At 45.3% G+C, this 15,427-nt stretch overlaps 1 protein-coding gene across 1 annotated transcript in view; it reads right to left on the bottom strand.

Annotated features, from left to right (window-relative positions):
• TENM4 (teneurin transmembrane protein 4) overlaps nucleotides 1-15,427 on the bottom strand; it is a 2,614,134-nt gene that overhangs the window by 510,048 nt on the left and 2,088,659 nt on the right. Inside the window, exon 11 of the mRNA XM_032488752.1 lies at nucleotides 9,206-9,320. The gene's annotated coding sequence lies outside the window, so the exon portion shown is untranslated. The remainder of the gene's footprint in view (nucleotides 1-9,205; nucleotides 9,321-15,427) is intronic.

Consider the following 15,427-nt stretch of genomic DNA (forward strand, 5'->3'; position numbering starts at 1 on the left):
ACCTGCTGAAGCATTCAGATTTCCAGAGACAAATATCCGGCACTGGGGTCAGAGAAGCCACAGAGCCTTGTTATACTAAGAGGAGAAGACTGAAAATTCTGCTGGAAGTTTCCCTGATGAGCATCTAATTCAATTTCAAAGGGCAGGGTGGCCTTGCGGTAGAGGAGAAGCAAGAGATGTTGGGTTGAGACCTGGGATGGGGGTCCTGCTCATCTCTCTGGGTGTGGGGCTTATTACTATTACTGATTTTTTATTTCTACTAATTACCAATTTCTGACACCCCTCCTGACAACTACCTCTGTAGGATAATTTGCTTCTAAATGAAATAGCCCTGGTGTTTTGTACCTTTGAAGTGTCTGTGCTCACTCTTTCTCATGCTGGGGTATCCTCCTTGACCGTCAGTACTCAGGTGACACTTGGTATCCACCTGCGGGGCTCACTGACCATGCTCTGCTTGTCATCACCCTGTCAGTGAGCTAGCTCTCGGAAACTCTCCAACAGGAGCGGGCTAGCTGGGCTGTAGCTGTCTGGCCCCCTCTCAGCAGATACCACAGACAGGTTCTCCCAACACCCCGTCCAGTGTGCTTTCTGTTCTGCAGAGGCTAGATAACTGGGAACAACACACAGACTCCCTTGCATCTACACACAGGTTGTACCAAGCAAACGCACCCCCAGGATCTTAGAGGGCAGAAACTGGTGCGGGTGGTGGTGGCTGTGCTCAAGTGAATCAGGGCTTCCCAGAAGCACAGCAGCCAAGGTGGCAACTTATCAGGACAGCTGCATGTAGGTTTTACTGTCTAGTTCCTAGACTTTTGAGTCCCAAGGGGTGGGGATAAGGGAGACTCCAGTCCAGCAGGCCTCTGTACTTCTCTGGATCCATGGCATCCAAGCTTGCTCCCTGGCATTCCTGGAAAGTTTGCAAGCCACCTAACATCCTGTTTTAAATCCTTTTCTGTTTAAACTAGCCAGAGTAGATTTGGTTGTCTAAAATTAAGAATCTTGACTGAGACATTATCTGTCCTCCCCCAAACTGAAAGCTCCTTATAAGCAGGGACTCTCCTGCATCTTTATCTCCCCTGGGGCCAAAACACACTTCGTGCCTTTGAGATCTCTACTGACTGCAGGACTGAACACAGGAGGGGGTGGACAGACAGGCATCTCCTGAGGCCCCGCCCACTACTGCAAGGATGCATTGTTGCTCTTCTGCTAATGCCTGGGCAATCAGATCACTTCGTTTATTAAAATCTGGTGTAAAGGAAGAAAAAACAAATAGGTCGTGATGTGGGTTGCAAAGATTTCTTATCAGAAAAGTGAAAAGACTGCGGTGCACAGACAAATTGAAATGTGTTTTGTCGCCCGCAGAGGCTTTTTTCCCGCTTCCTGCCTGGCTGGCTCTCTGCTGTGTTCCAAGTAGCTGAGGGACTTCCAGATAATCAAAGTTCTCTAACCATACATACTGTTAGTAACTCCTTTCAGACCCTTTCCTGTCCAGATGTACGAAGAGAATAGCAAAGGGAAATAAATCCAACACTTCCTTGCTACACCCACTAAACCGCTAAATCTCAGCAGTTCTGAATCATCAGACCTTGCATTTCTCATTAACTGCCCGTATATGCAGCATTTTCAATTAAGCTGGGAGCACTGCTATACTAATTATGTTTTGATATTAGTCCCTGCAGATTAATATGCAGCTAACAGTTTGGGAGTGCTGTCTGGATTGTATTCCTCTATCTACTTGAAAATAAACATTTCCTTGAAAACTGCCCTTGACTTAGGGACTCAAGGGAATAGGACCCCCCAAATTAGGTGCGCTCAGATAAGTACTGTCTGCAGAGACAGCTCTGGTTGCACCAGAATCTAATTCCACTGAGCCATGGACAAAACACCACAGGACCCTCTGGGCAGGCGTGCATTTAGATTTTCTCCATATCTCTGCATAGCCCTGCACTCATAGTAGGTGCTCAGTTAACAGTTTCTCATCAGACCAGCCATGCAATGTCCTATGTCCTACTAAAAAAAAACACAACAGAAACTCTGCAGTATGTCTGCTTTCTCTTGAAAAACTTGGCTCCTTTCCATGAAAAACACAACCAGCGAAGGGAAAGGAAGTCATATGTGCTGCTGCACATTCTGGGTCAGACGCTTTCAAAATACATCAGCTCATTAATCCTCCCAAGTCCCCTGTAAGGCAGATGTTATCATCCTCATTATACAGATGCAAAAACTGAGGCTCAGGGAGGTCAATCAGAGTGTGGGACCCACTTAGGAGGTGGAAGAGACCTGGAGGCATTGGATCCAAGACAACTGGCATTCATGAACTCTGTTATAATGGTGCATTGATAAAGACCGAGCATCGCAGAGCAATGTGAGACACGTGTCCCTGCGCTCCAGAAGGGCAAAGGGAGTAACAGTCACTTAAAAATAATAATCTCAACAATTACACCCATCATGACACTGGCTCAGCACTCACCACACGTGGGGCGCTCTGCTGAGTGCTTTGCATATTTCACCCTCCCCCTAGCCCTGTGTGCTGGCATCATCATCCTGCTCCTAGGGATGAGGAAACTGAGGCAGCGGGTGCTCAGGTCTAAAGACAGGAAGGGCAACGCTCAGAACTAAGGTGCCATCCCACGTATTGACACCGTGATGACTATTTCAGGAGGGTGGTGTCGCTACCCCCATTTCATAATGACTCTTACTCTCGTTGCCAGAAAGGCAATACTAGACCTGTGTGAGCCCAAACAGGTTAGGGCATGAGCATAGGATGTGCAACTGGCAGCACCAGGGGCTGCTGAGGAGCATCAGGGCTACAGGACTTCATGCAGATGAGAATTTCCCATGGGATGCAGGGGTTGGGAGGGCATCTAGAGGGTGGTGGGCTTGATGGGTGCAGAGAAGAGGTGGAGCAAGTCCTTCACTGTGAGCTGCTGTCACAGTAGTTGTGCTCACATGCTGTGTTCCATAAGTGGACTGCGAGTTGCTACGGGGCAGGGATATCTTAGCATGACCCTGTATCCCCAGGTGACAGGGACTCCAAAATCCACAGGGAGGCCTTAGTTTTAGATCCTGTCACTCTTTAGCAGAACGACCTTGGACAGTCACTTCGGAGCTCTCCAGTCGTTTCCTCCTTTGTAAAGGTGAGAACATCTGATTGTTGCAGTGACCAAATGAGCAGAGGTATGTGACATCATGCCATCACCTGCCAAAGGCCTTACAGTGCAAGGCACTGATGGAGGCAGAAAACTGTGATGGTTAAGTGCTCTGGAGCTGGACAGCCTGAGTTCCAGTTCAGCTCTGTTATTTAATAGTGTGACCTTGGGTAAAGCTCTTTGTCTTGGTTTCCTCATCTTTAAAAGGGGGGCAATAACAGCATCGACAGTTGTTTGGAGGATTCAGAGGGCCTGTGTGTGGAGTTAGCATCCTGCCCAGACACAGGAAGAGCTTAATCTGAATCTTCACTAGTAGTGTTGGAAGTCCTGCTGCAGATATCCAAGAAGTAATAATAATAGGACTTGTGAATCTTTAGCCCTTTCATGACACGGATTCTACCCTAACTTTGGCCAGGCAAGTTACAAGACCATCCCTTAATTGTATGGGGTCTGAGCAAGGATGTGCAAGGCTCCTGGTAACCACTGCTGGCAAATCAAATCCATCACAGGTCAGCTCCTCTAGAAAGCTCACCTGGACCACTCAGTATTACCATGGCCACCTCCTTTGCTGAATTCCATGGAAACTGAATTTCAGAGATTTTAACTCATCCATGATCGCACAGCTAGTCAGTGGTAAACAAGGATTTAAGCTCAGGACTCTGATCCCAAAGCTTATCCACTATGCAAGCGTGGGACTCATTTGAGCATTTTGTACCTTGGTACTTGGAGAGTTTCAGCACAGAATCATCTTAACGTGGGGACTTCGAAAAATCATTTCACTAAAGTTTTTCTCAAGGTCCTCTTTGCATAGAATCTTTGTTCTTTAAGTTTCTCTACTTTTTCTTGAGTCAGTTTGAGTAGCTTATACTTGCTCAGAAAACAGCCTGTCTTAGGAAGATTTGCAAACTTGTTAGAGTGCAACAGTGCATTGTATTGTTACCATTTTAAATCCCATGTTGCTTTATTTCCTTTCTCATGTATTAGTTCTCCTCTTTTTAATAGTCAATGTTTTCCAGTGCTGTATCTATTTTGCAGTGTACAGGGCAGTAAGAATTGCAAGGACACACAAAGTTATTTTAAAATGCTGGCCACAGGGGAAGCTGCCTGGTCTGAAAAAAAGTCAGAATGTATCTTTGAGAGAGAACTCTTTTGTCTAGAAAAATGCCATAATGAGCCTGTTGGGACCTGACAGGTGAGGCCTTCTGGGTTTCAACAAAGCAGTGAATGAATCTGATGGTGAGCTCCTGGAAGAGGGCTTCTGGGGGCACCCAAACGGAAGAGGACAGGGAGAGAGGGCCAGGCACCAAGGTGGCAAGCAGGGAAAGGCTGGCCAGGGAGACTTGGGGTGATGAGGGAGGGCTTGGTTATCCTGCACCCTGTGGGTTAAGGCATGGACTGTTTGCTTTTAACATGAAGAGAACTGGTCCCTTCAAAGTTGGAGAAGATTGCAGTGGAGACCAGGCTCACCCCTGAAATCATTCAAGCTTCCCCAGCAGACAGAAGGAAGATTGCTTAATTGAGGTTTTTACAATTGATAAGACTTCTCCCAGGGTGGTTGTGGGGATTTAACAAGCTGATGCCTGCTAGAGGCTTAGCACGGTGCCTGCTCACTGCAGACCATCGCTAAATGTTACATACACTCTGTAGAGGGACAGATGCTCAGGTGGGCTGAGTAAACATGAGTGTGTGTGTGGTGGGGCAGGGGGATGTTGGCAGGTTTGAGGATAGAACGAGCCTTCTAAGAATCCTTGCAGGCCCAGGTAGTCTAACATCAACCCCCACTCAGTCCTGAGCTAGTTAAAAACAAACAAACAGCCAGTGGGTGGTGGGACCCTGGAGTCATTCATGAAAGGCATGGATGAAACTTGGCACTGTAAAAAAGATATACGCACCCCAATGTTCATAGCACCAGTATTTACAATAGCCAAGACATGGAAACAACCTAAATGTCCATTGACAGATGACAGGATGAAGAAACTGAGGTATATTTATACAATGGAATACTACTCGGCCATAGAAAATAAAATAATGACATTTACAGCAACATGATGGACATGGAAATTGTCATTCTAAGTGAAGTAAGCCAGAAAGAGAAAGAAAAATACCAAATGATATCACTTGTGGAATCTAAAATGAGCTTATTTACAAAACAGAAACAGACTCATAAACATAGAAAACAAACTTATGGTTATTGGGGGGAAGGAGGTGGGAAGGGATAAGTTGGGAGTTTGAGATTTGCATATAAAACTACTATATATATAATAGATAAACAAGTTATACTACATAGCACAGGGAACTATAGTCAATATCTTGTACTAACTTATGATAAAAAGGAATATGAAAACAAATATAGGCTTATTCATGCATGACTGAAGCATTGTGCTGTACACCAGTAATTGACACAACATTGTAAACTGACTAGACTTCAATTATATATATATATACACATATATACATATATACACAAAAAAATAATCCTCTCCAGCTCATCTGTGACCTGCGATTTGCAGGGTACCATCAACGGCCTAGCTCAAGGGGCAGCCCTCCCGAATTTCATTTCTGAACCCTGCATTTGGGCCCCATCTCAATTAAGATCAGTTAGAAGTCAATTTCACAGTGGTTGGTTTTATAAGATCCCCCCAAAATGATAAGCTGGAAACAGGCAATTGCTACTTTGGGGAGCAGAGCCTTTCTTCAGATGCTTTATTTATTTATTTTGATTGGATTTTAATTGGGTAAATAATGCTTATTTAATTTTTTTTTCTGATTCCAAAGACAGTATCTAGGCAGGAGGGAAAAACAGCTGTCCTTGGCCCTCACCAGACCTCAAACTCTAACAGTGATTTTTCTCTTTATCGGCTGTGAGGCTTAAACAAATACATTTCCCAAAGCTGACGAGCAATCATTTCCAAATGTAGAAAAACCCCAGAAAGGTGGAAAGAAAAGGCAAGAAAATCATCTAAAGTGTCACTACCCAGGGACAACCACTGTTAAGGGTTTTGTGTGTGTGTTTCCTTCCTGTGATTATTCTCTAATTGTTTTACATGGCTGAGATCACACTGCGTGTGACTTTATCTTCTGCCTTTTGAACTCCACGGTATACCATAAGCATTTCCGTATGTCGTTAAAATCTCTGTAAACATCGTTTTTCTTTCTTTCTTTTTTTTAATGGAGGTACTGGGATTGAACCTAGGACCTCGTGCATGCTAAGCATGCATTCTACCACTGAGCTGTACCCTCCCCCTCTAAATATCATTTTTAATAGCTACAAAATATTCCATTCTATGAATGAACCCTAATTTACCTGGTCAATTCCCCAAAGTGGAGCTTTTAGTGGTTTCCAGTTTTTCACTCTTATAAATAAAACTGCAGGGAACACCCATGTGTATAAATTCTGGTCTGCATTTCACATTGTTTTCTTAGGACGGATTCCCAGAAGTAGAATTCCTGGGTCAAAGGACATAGACTAGGGGCTCTTGAACCTTACTGCCAAACTGCTTTTCTGACCAGCGGTCCCAATATCCGCTCCTCTGGCAGTATGTGAGGGCCCCTCCGTGCATGCAGGCAGCTCTGTCTGGTGCATTTTTTAAACCCTACACCCTGGGAAGGGATGTCGCCATTTGTCTGGGGCATGGCATCTGGGGAGGGCTTTAACTCCTCCGAGTCCCCTTTGGTGGCCCCAGGAAGGGTCAGTGGACTTGCATCCCCCTTGTCCCCTCCCCTTGTGTCTGGCTTCATGGCCTTTCATCTGGGGCACTGAGAGGGCTCTGTGTGCCTGTGTTCCCAGCAAGGCACCACGACACAGTAGGAGGCAGGGATGGGGGAGGCATTACTGATTCTCAGGTCATTTTTAGCACTTCTCAGCCATTTATCAGACTCAAGGTATCCTGTTTTCTCCCTCCTTAAGAATCACCACCATGTGTGTGAGAGGACTTTGCTGCACAAGTCTAATCGGAGTACTCAAAAGCATCCTCACACAGTGTTTTGGGGTCTGTTTTGGAGAGCACCAGAGAAATCTTCTTTCTGATTTGTACTATAGAGGTCATTGGTCATGCCCTGATTTGAGGTCAGTGCTGAATTTAAAGAAAAAAACAAAACATTTCAAAGGGGAAACCATGTGAGTCTTTCCACGAGCAGAATCAGAGAGCTCCAGCCAAAAGCCATGGGGGATATTTAATCATGAGAAAAACAGAAACACAAGAGGAGGGAGGGCTGCAAGAACAGAGCCACTGGCATCCAGGGAGGGCAGGTGTCAGCAGGGCAGGAGGTTATGCGCTCACCAGGAGAAGTAGGAAGAAAGGTTCTGAGTGCCTCCTGGGGAACTGGGGCTGTGGGAGGTGCATTCTCATAAACACTGTGGCAGCCAGGAGAGCCACAACTTCTACTTTTACTGATCAGGACACGGAGGCTGGAAGACGTCATGTGTCCCACCACAATCACACAGCTGGGAAGAGGCAGAGTGAGAATTCAACACAGGACCAGCTGAGGCCAGATCCAAGGGTGTCCTACCGCAGTCACGCTTCTCAGACATTCATATGGATGAGATTCCACTGGGGGTCTTGTTAAAAAGCTGATTCTGCTGTGGAGAGGCCCGAGAGCCTGCTTTCCAACAAGCTCCCAAGTGATGCTGACACTGCTGGTCCAGGTACCACACTTGGAGTAGCAAGGGCCTCTCATGGTGGTTCTCAAACTTTAGTAAGCATCAGATCACCCAGAGAGCCCCTTAAAATGCAAGCTGCTGGGCCTTCGGAGTCTGTGGCTCAGTCGGTCTGGGATGAGACCAGAGAGCTGGGTCCCAGGTGCTGCTGCTGCTGCGGGTCTGGGTATTACCTTCTGAGAATCCTGCCTAATGTTACAGCTCTACCGGGGGATAGGGGAGCAGTTCTCAGCCTGCTCAAATGCTGCTTTGGGGGCCTTTCTGTGTTCTAGAGAACACCACAGATCCTGGTTCTTGGGGCGTCTGGAATTGGGACTGCAAAGAGGAGCTGCTCGTGTCCTGAGACCCTCAGCGTTTGGCTGTGGCATTAGAAGGGACAGGGTGTGTGTGTGTGTTGGGATTGGTATGATGAGTCTCCAAAGGCCTTGTAATCACCCTCCAGAATCAAGCAGTGACAGAAGCCAGAGAGTTTCTGAAGCAGCTTGAAGACTCACTCACTTAAAAAAAAAAAAAAAAAAAAAGCCCACTTTGGAGTACATCAGTTATACTGTGTTGTCGAACAGAGCTTCCTGCTTGTTGGGTCTTGGAGTTTAATAAAAAAATATATATTATGACTCAGTCCAAACTTTACTAAAGTCCTTGGGGAATGTGAAATGAATCACTTTAAGCTCTTGTTATAAAACAAACAGTCTTTTCTTTCACAAGCCTGTATCTGCAGCAGCCTCACGGTGGAGGTGAAGGAAAGGGAAGACAGAGAAGACTCAGAGCAAGGGGTGAACTCTTGGCCCTGGGCCTTTCTTAAATAACCAGAGACTTCTGGGATGAAGGAAGGCAGACCCCAGAGAGGCTGCCTGAGGAAAAAGCCTTCTTTAATGGTGGGCCTACTCACTAAGAGTAGAGGTAGCTTGAGAAAGGAAGGCCTTGGAGGTCATCTCCTCCAGAAAGCCTTCCTTGAATTCTCCAGGTAGAAGGGCTCTCAATTGCATGGCCCATTATCTTTGCCTCTGAGCACAGAAGACCATCTCCTTGTATGCCAGCTGTTCATGGCCGTGATCTCTCTCCTACAGCACTGAATCTTTGGGCTGGCAGAACCCGCCCTGCATGAGGTGGTCCCCCAGTGCAGCAGGAGTCCTGTGACCCCGCGTGTCTGACTGGCTGACTGACGCTACAAACGTCCTCAGTCTCCACATCTGAAGGAGGAAGTAAGCCCAGGCTGCACTAACAAAATCCAAACTAGCAAGTGGGCCGGTGGGCGAACGTAAACAGGGCCTTCACCGGCACCAAACCTGTTCCTTCATGCTGAGTCCCAGCTGGGTGCCCTCCGTGGAGGCAGAAGGGAAGTCTGTGAACCCTGGCTCCCCTGCGCACAGGCTGGGGGACTTAGGGAAAGCCGCTTTACCTCTCTGTGCCTCAGTTTCTTTGTGTGAAAATCAGAGACAATGGCAGAATTGGTGTTGTGGTCTTGTTGAGAAGGTGAAATCAGATGACACGTGAAAAACACAGCGCATACAGCCCTTAAAAATAAAAAGAGACAAAGGAAAGGATCCAGTTACCAGAACAGGAGACCTGAAATTCAAGCAAGAATTTGAGAGCAGGGGAAGGGGTAAAGGCTTTATGTAATTTCAGACCCAAACCCTCAGGTTCATGCACAGAAAGCGTGTTTCTTCCTCCCGCGAAGAAAAGGACGACTGCAGAGAGGCCCGTGCATTTGGCCGGGTCTTCACAAGAGGACACAGAAGCTCCGTCCGCCCTGAGGGCTCCAACTCCGGCCCTCTGAGAAGGCACAGGCCAAGTCTTCCGCCTTGCTGGCACACGAGCCTGAGATTCCATGGCTCTCGTGCACCTCGACAGTGACCTGGTGGAACTTCACCAGGCTTCTCAGAGACCTAGACCCCTCCGAAGTGAGATACTATCACTCCACCTCAGAATCAGGTGGGCTACCACTGCCAAGCCCCCAACGAGGTATGCAGCACACAGTAGGCATTTCATAAATAAACACCTGTTAACTGAGTGTTTCCTGAATGGCCTCGATGACTCAGGGGTTAGAACAGCAGTCCTGCAGACCTTCCTGAGAGTTCGCACGGTTCTGGGCATGTGAACGTGCAAACCCCTCCGTTCGCGGCCAGAATTCGCACCAGGACCAGAGACGGGCATCCTGGTGGCACAAGGAGTAAATGTACTGGAGGTTCTTCCAGAAGTGTCTGCCACGCTCTGGGGAGAACCTGTTTTGGGTGTCTCAACTGTACCTATAATTCCATCCCTAAAGTCATTTAGCACATCTTTCCTAGTATTCAAAAATAAAACTCCTGCCTGATCGAGGCGATAAAAGGATTTTCAGAAAAAAAAAAATCTTCGAATACTATTTTTAAAAAACCACACACACCTTTCTCCCTTCTTCTCCATCTTCACCAGAGACCTCTGAGTTATGAAGTGCACTTAACACCATTAATTGCCATGGAAACTAAAGCATCTTCCGCTGAATATGGTCAACTTTCTCTGCAGAGAATTTTTTTTTCCCCTTTCAGCAGAGACTTTGAATAATGGGCTGTTTTTGTTCCTTTTGTGGGAAGACAAATTCCCCCTCCTCCACCCACTTCCTTTTGATGTGTTACTTCCCCCGGGCCACTCTCTGTGACAGCAGAAGCTGGTTACGGGGTTTCCAGAAGGCTGAGAAAGAGGAGTAATGCCCTTTGAATTCCAACTTTCTGAGGAGGCTACCTGTGGGATCCAGGTGTTCTCACCTGTTCTTCAGTAATGATTTGCTCGTCACCAATTTTATTCAGCATCATGAACAACCACCTTAGTAGCATCCACTGACAATTATTAACAATGCCATTTGTTTGAGTGCTTACAGTTGAGAATGTAGTTTATAATTGAGTACTTACTATCTGCAGGGACTAGCACATGTGCACTACATGTGCCTCACAAGGACCTTGTAGATATTAAGATTATCCCCATTTTACAGATGAGGAAACTGAGGCACAAAGAGATGAATCCACCTGCCCATAGGTGCAGAACTAATAAACACCCTAAGCAAGATTTGGACGTGGGTCCTTCTAGTTCCAAACCTAGTCCAAGCATTTTCTACCATGCTTCTAGTCCACCTTTTAAAAGAAGTAACGATATAATCCTCAGCCAGTAATAAAATCCTTAATAAATTGATTGACTTATTCATATTTATCAAGCCTCAAATCTATGCCAGGTACAGTACTGGGTCCTATTTCAAATTTATCTACTCGGCAAACTCAGCCATCTGAAACTCTTCAGAGAAACGAGAATGATACAAAACAGTCTCTGAGGCACCCAAACCTATCATAACATTCACACACTCGATTGACCTCAGAAATACTTTTTCACCTTCTTTACTTTCTCTATACACAGTGTAAATAAGCTGGTCATCTAAAACCAGAGATCTGGGTTTCAAGTCCAGATCCATCACTCTGTTGCTGTGCAGCTGGCCTGAGTCCTTTAAGCTTGTTTCCCATATCTAAGAGAGGAGGTGGTTTTGAAGATTCAATTAGAAAATGGATGTAAGGTGATGATTCCAGGAACTGATACCTAATAGTAATCACCAGTTATTGTGAGCAGTGGTTGTGGCATCATTCATTCACTACAGAAACACTTTCTACACATTGGTAAGTCCCAGCACTCTGCCTGTCTGTGCTCTGTACAAAGTTTCATCTGAGAAGATACCCAGAAAGTCAGTTATGAGGCCAATGAGATAATCCCTGTCCAGGCTAAGCAGGGCGCTAGGCACAGGGCAGACACATCAACGGTGTTGGCTCAGCCCACTGAAGCCTCTTCTCTGGCTACAGGGACATTGTTTTTGTTGGAGCCGAGGGTACAAGGTAGGAAGTGGCAGAGCTAGGATTTGAACACACAAATCTGGGGGCTTACAGTCCTGCACCTGGGAGCAATTAGATTGGAGACATTTGTCCTGAATGGAGAATAGAGCCACACATTCCCAGGCCCTGAGCCCAGCACCCTCCGGTCCTACACTCCTTTTTTGCATCTTTCAGAAGTCCTGCCGTAACTTTCGCCCTTCTAATTGAGAGTGGCTGGTTTCTAGGCATTACAGAAAGGAGTGGTCCTAGGAAAAATCACCTTCTATCAATTCAACATCAGACGCAATTCTGTTTCTTAATGACATTTCTGATCATTATGCCATGCTTCTAATTGAAAATGAATAATTGAAACTCTAATTATTACAGCAGTCAATAGAAAGCAAGTCTAGACAACAACTTGCTAGGCAAAAGCTTTAATTCTCAATCGCTTTTAAAATGTAGTCGGTGTCTGGTTGTTCAATTATTTAACGAGCATGCATTTCTTTGGGCTATATCCTGGGAAGAAGTTTAAAAATATAAGGACCCAGTGGTGGTTTTTGACAAGCTGTAAGTGTTGGACTTCTGGTTCTGGCAATACGGTAGCCTGAATTTACGGGATCTCCCTTCCTACCAGAGCTATATAGAAATGCAGAACAAAACAAAATGGGGGGAAAAAAAAGGAACATTTAACCAGAGGATTGTAGCTGTGGTCTATTAGACACACGCATAAATTTTAACAGCTGAAAGCTGAGGTTTGAACATCCACGTGGGGGGAAAAAGATGTGGACCTGTACACTGAGGCCCACATGAGGCAGGGGGTTAGAGCAGAGGCCCTGAAACCCCTGCATAAGGTCAGGAACTTGGAGGAGTCTCCTCCATCCAAGTACGAGATCTCTGCCCATCGAGCTGTATAGCGCAGGCCAAGAAGCTTGGTTTTGCTCAGGGCTTTGGAGATTATATATATCTATATATAATGACCCCAGGATATAGAAAAAACTCAGGCCCGTGGCACACGCAAGTATGAAATCTAAATCTGCACCACCTATGGGTTACTAGAATCCTAAACCAAGAAATTAATGTAAAAACTGGCCCAGGGCCAGTGGAACCTCTGTGGTGCTTGGTTAAATCCAGCACAGAATAGCTCTATCGACTCTGTAAGGACACTTCCATGACCTTGAGTGCAAGAAAATCCCATTGGAAAAAATAAAACAAGAACAAGAACAAAACATCACCTGAAGACGAGCTTACCAAAAAAATTCACAAATCACCCAAGAAAAGACTTCATCAGCAGGCACAATAAAGGAGGCTTACCACCCCTGAAATACTAAATAATCTGAGAGATAATGAATGTATTTTAGTGGCTAAAAAGATAAATGAAAGGATAACAGTCACATTAAAAGACCAAGACAGAGCAGGGAGGGTATAGCTCAGTGGTAAAGTGCATGCTTAGCATGCACAAGGTCCTAGGTTCAATCCCCAGCACCTCTATTAAAATAAATAAGTATAAATATACCACATCTTCTTTATCCAGTCATCTGTTGATGGACATTTAGGTTGTTTCCACATCTTGGCTATTGTAAATACTGCTGCTATGAACATTGGGGTGCATGTATTTTTTTGAATTATATTTTTTCTCCGGGTATATGTCCAGGAGTGGGATTGCTAGATTATATAGTAAGTCTATTTCCAGTGTTTTAAGGAACCTCCATACTGTTGTCCATAGTGGCTGAACCAAGTTACATTCCCACCAACAGTGTAGAAGGGTTCCTTTATCTCCACACCCTCTCCAGCATTTGTCATTTGTAGACTTTGTAATAATATACAATGGAATACTACTGAGCCATAAAAAATAATAAAATAATACCATTTGCAGCAGCATGGATAGACCTGGAGATCGTCTTTGTAAATGAAGTAAGCCAGAAAAAGAAAGAAAAATGCCATATGATATCACTTATATGTGGAATCTAAAAAAAAAAAGGACGCAAATGAACTATTTATTTTTTGTAACTTAGATTATTGATTTCTTGAAAAAACAAGTAAATAAATAAACCTAATTACCTCTCCCCAAAGCAAAGACAAAAACAAAAATAAATAAAATATGTATTTTTGAAAAAGAACAAGACACTATGAAAAAATAAAGGCAGGTGTGAAAAAGAACGAAATAAAACTTGTGAAATGAAAAAAAATAACCCCACAGTCATCATGACTAAAATTCACAGGCTGAATAAAACACCTGATTAAGTACAGGTCAAGAGAGATATCGAGAACTCAGATAGGTCTGAGGAAATTCCCTGTAGCGTAGCACAGGGAGATAGACGGAAAATATGACAGATCTGTTCAAACAAAGGAGGGGAGAATTGGAAAATCCAACACACATCTAATGGAAATTTCAAAAGGAGACACTGGGGGAGAGGAATTATTTGAAGTGATAAGAGAAGAGAATGTTCCAAAACTGATGAATGACAGACATGAAACTATGGAATAGTGAAGGCAAAGAACAAAATTTAAAAAATTCCAAGTGTTAGTTTCTTGTAGTTCTTTCAAAGGGACAAATCTCTGGCAAACTGAAGAATTAAGAAATAAGAAGAGTCCATGGATTAAAAGAAATGTAAGACTTGGCAATCATCCCTGGGAAGACTGGGGCTCTGTTCTCTAGCATGTCAGAACAGAAAACGAGGGCAACCACTAAGCACTGTGAACTCTAGCGAGTCCGAGACTGCATTACTGCTCCTCATTCTTCACCCCTCACCTCATGCCCTTTGCTCTAAACTTTCCAGGACCTCCCATTAAACGTGGAGGGAAGAATGTGCCCCAGCTATACTGCTAGTCCAAGGGCAATGAGAGACTCAGAGAGCAGATGTGGATCCAATCTACAAATTGGGGTCAAACCCAGCTGAACCAAGGTTAGTTCAGCTGACGCCCAACTGACCCCTCGCCCCGAGAGCGGGAATAGATGATCATTTTTAGCCCCCGAATTGTCCAGTGGCTTGTCCATGCAACATGATGGTGGCAACAGTTGCCTAATACATATAACATCTCAAAAGACTTCGCAACTCGGTTGTAGGCATTGTAGCACCTTTTTACAGTTAAGGAAACACAAAGGCTCCAAGAATCGAGAAGTAACGCAACTTGCCCTGTGTCACACAAGAGCAGGTTCAAGCGCTGAAGTCTACTCTGTCTGTACAGCCCCAACTCTTAGCTTCTCTACCAAACTGCTTCTCAACATGTGTTTGCATGGACAAATGGATAAATGAACAGACAGATGAATAACATTCCACGTACGGGAGCCAAAAACACCCACTCAGGGCCTGACCACCTTAAGGCCAGGACAAACTCATCAATGTACCCAAAGAAGCTCATTTTCCTTTTATGAGGTGTTTGCTGCACAAAGAGCTTGCCCAGGAAATGAGTCCTCTTCATGCCAGGGGAAAAAAGAAACTGCCCTGGAGTGGAAGATAACCACAGCCTGTCAGGCTCCTGGTGTGCTGACGGTCTTCGTGGTCCAGCAGATGGTGTCAAGGATGTGACCTCCAGAGGTTCACAATAGGCAGTTGACGAAGGCCTCATCTGCATGGGCAGCACGGACGCCCACAGCTGATCCGTGTCTTAGAGCGTGGTACTCAGCAGCTGCGGTAGCACGGGGTGACTGGGGGAGCTCCCCTTCTGAACCGCTGGGAGGCTAAATAATTAACTGCCTTGGGGTGGGAATAGGCAGACCCTTCTGAGAGGCTACAGAGGGTCCCTGTTCAAGTGGCAACGGATGAATGTCTTTAGATCCACATCCCTCCCTGAGATTT

The sequence above is a fragment of the Camelus ferus genome, chromosome 10 (genome assembly GCF_009834535.1).
Source record: "Camelus ferus isolate YT-003-E chromosome 10, BCGSAC_Cfer_1.0, whole genome shotgun sequence".
NCBI classification, from domain to species: Eukaryota; Metazoa; Chordata; class Mammalia; order Artiodactyla; family Camelidae; genus Camelus; species Camelus ferus.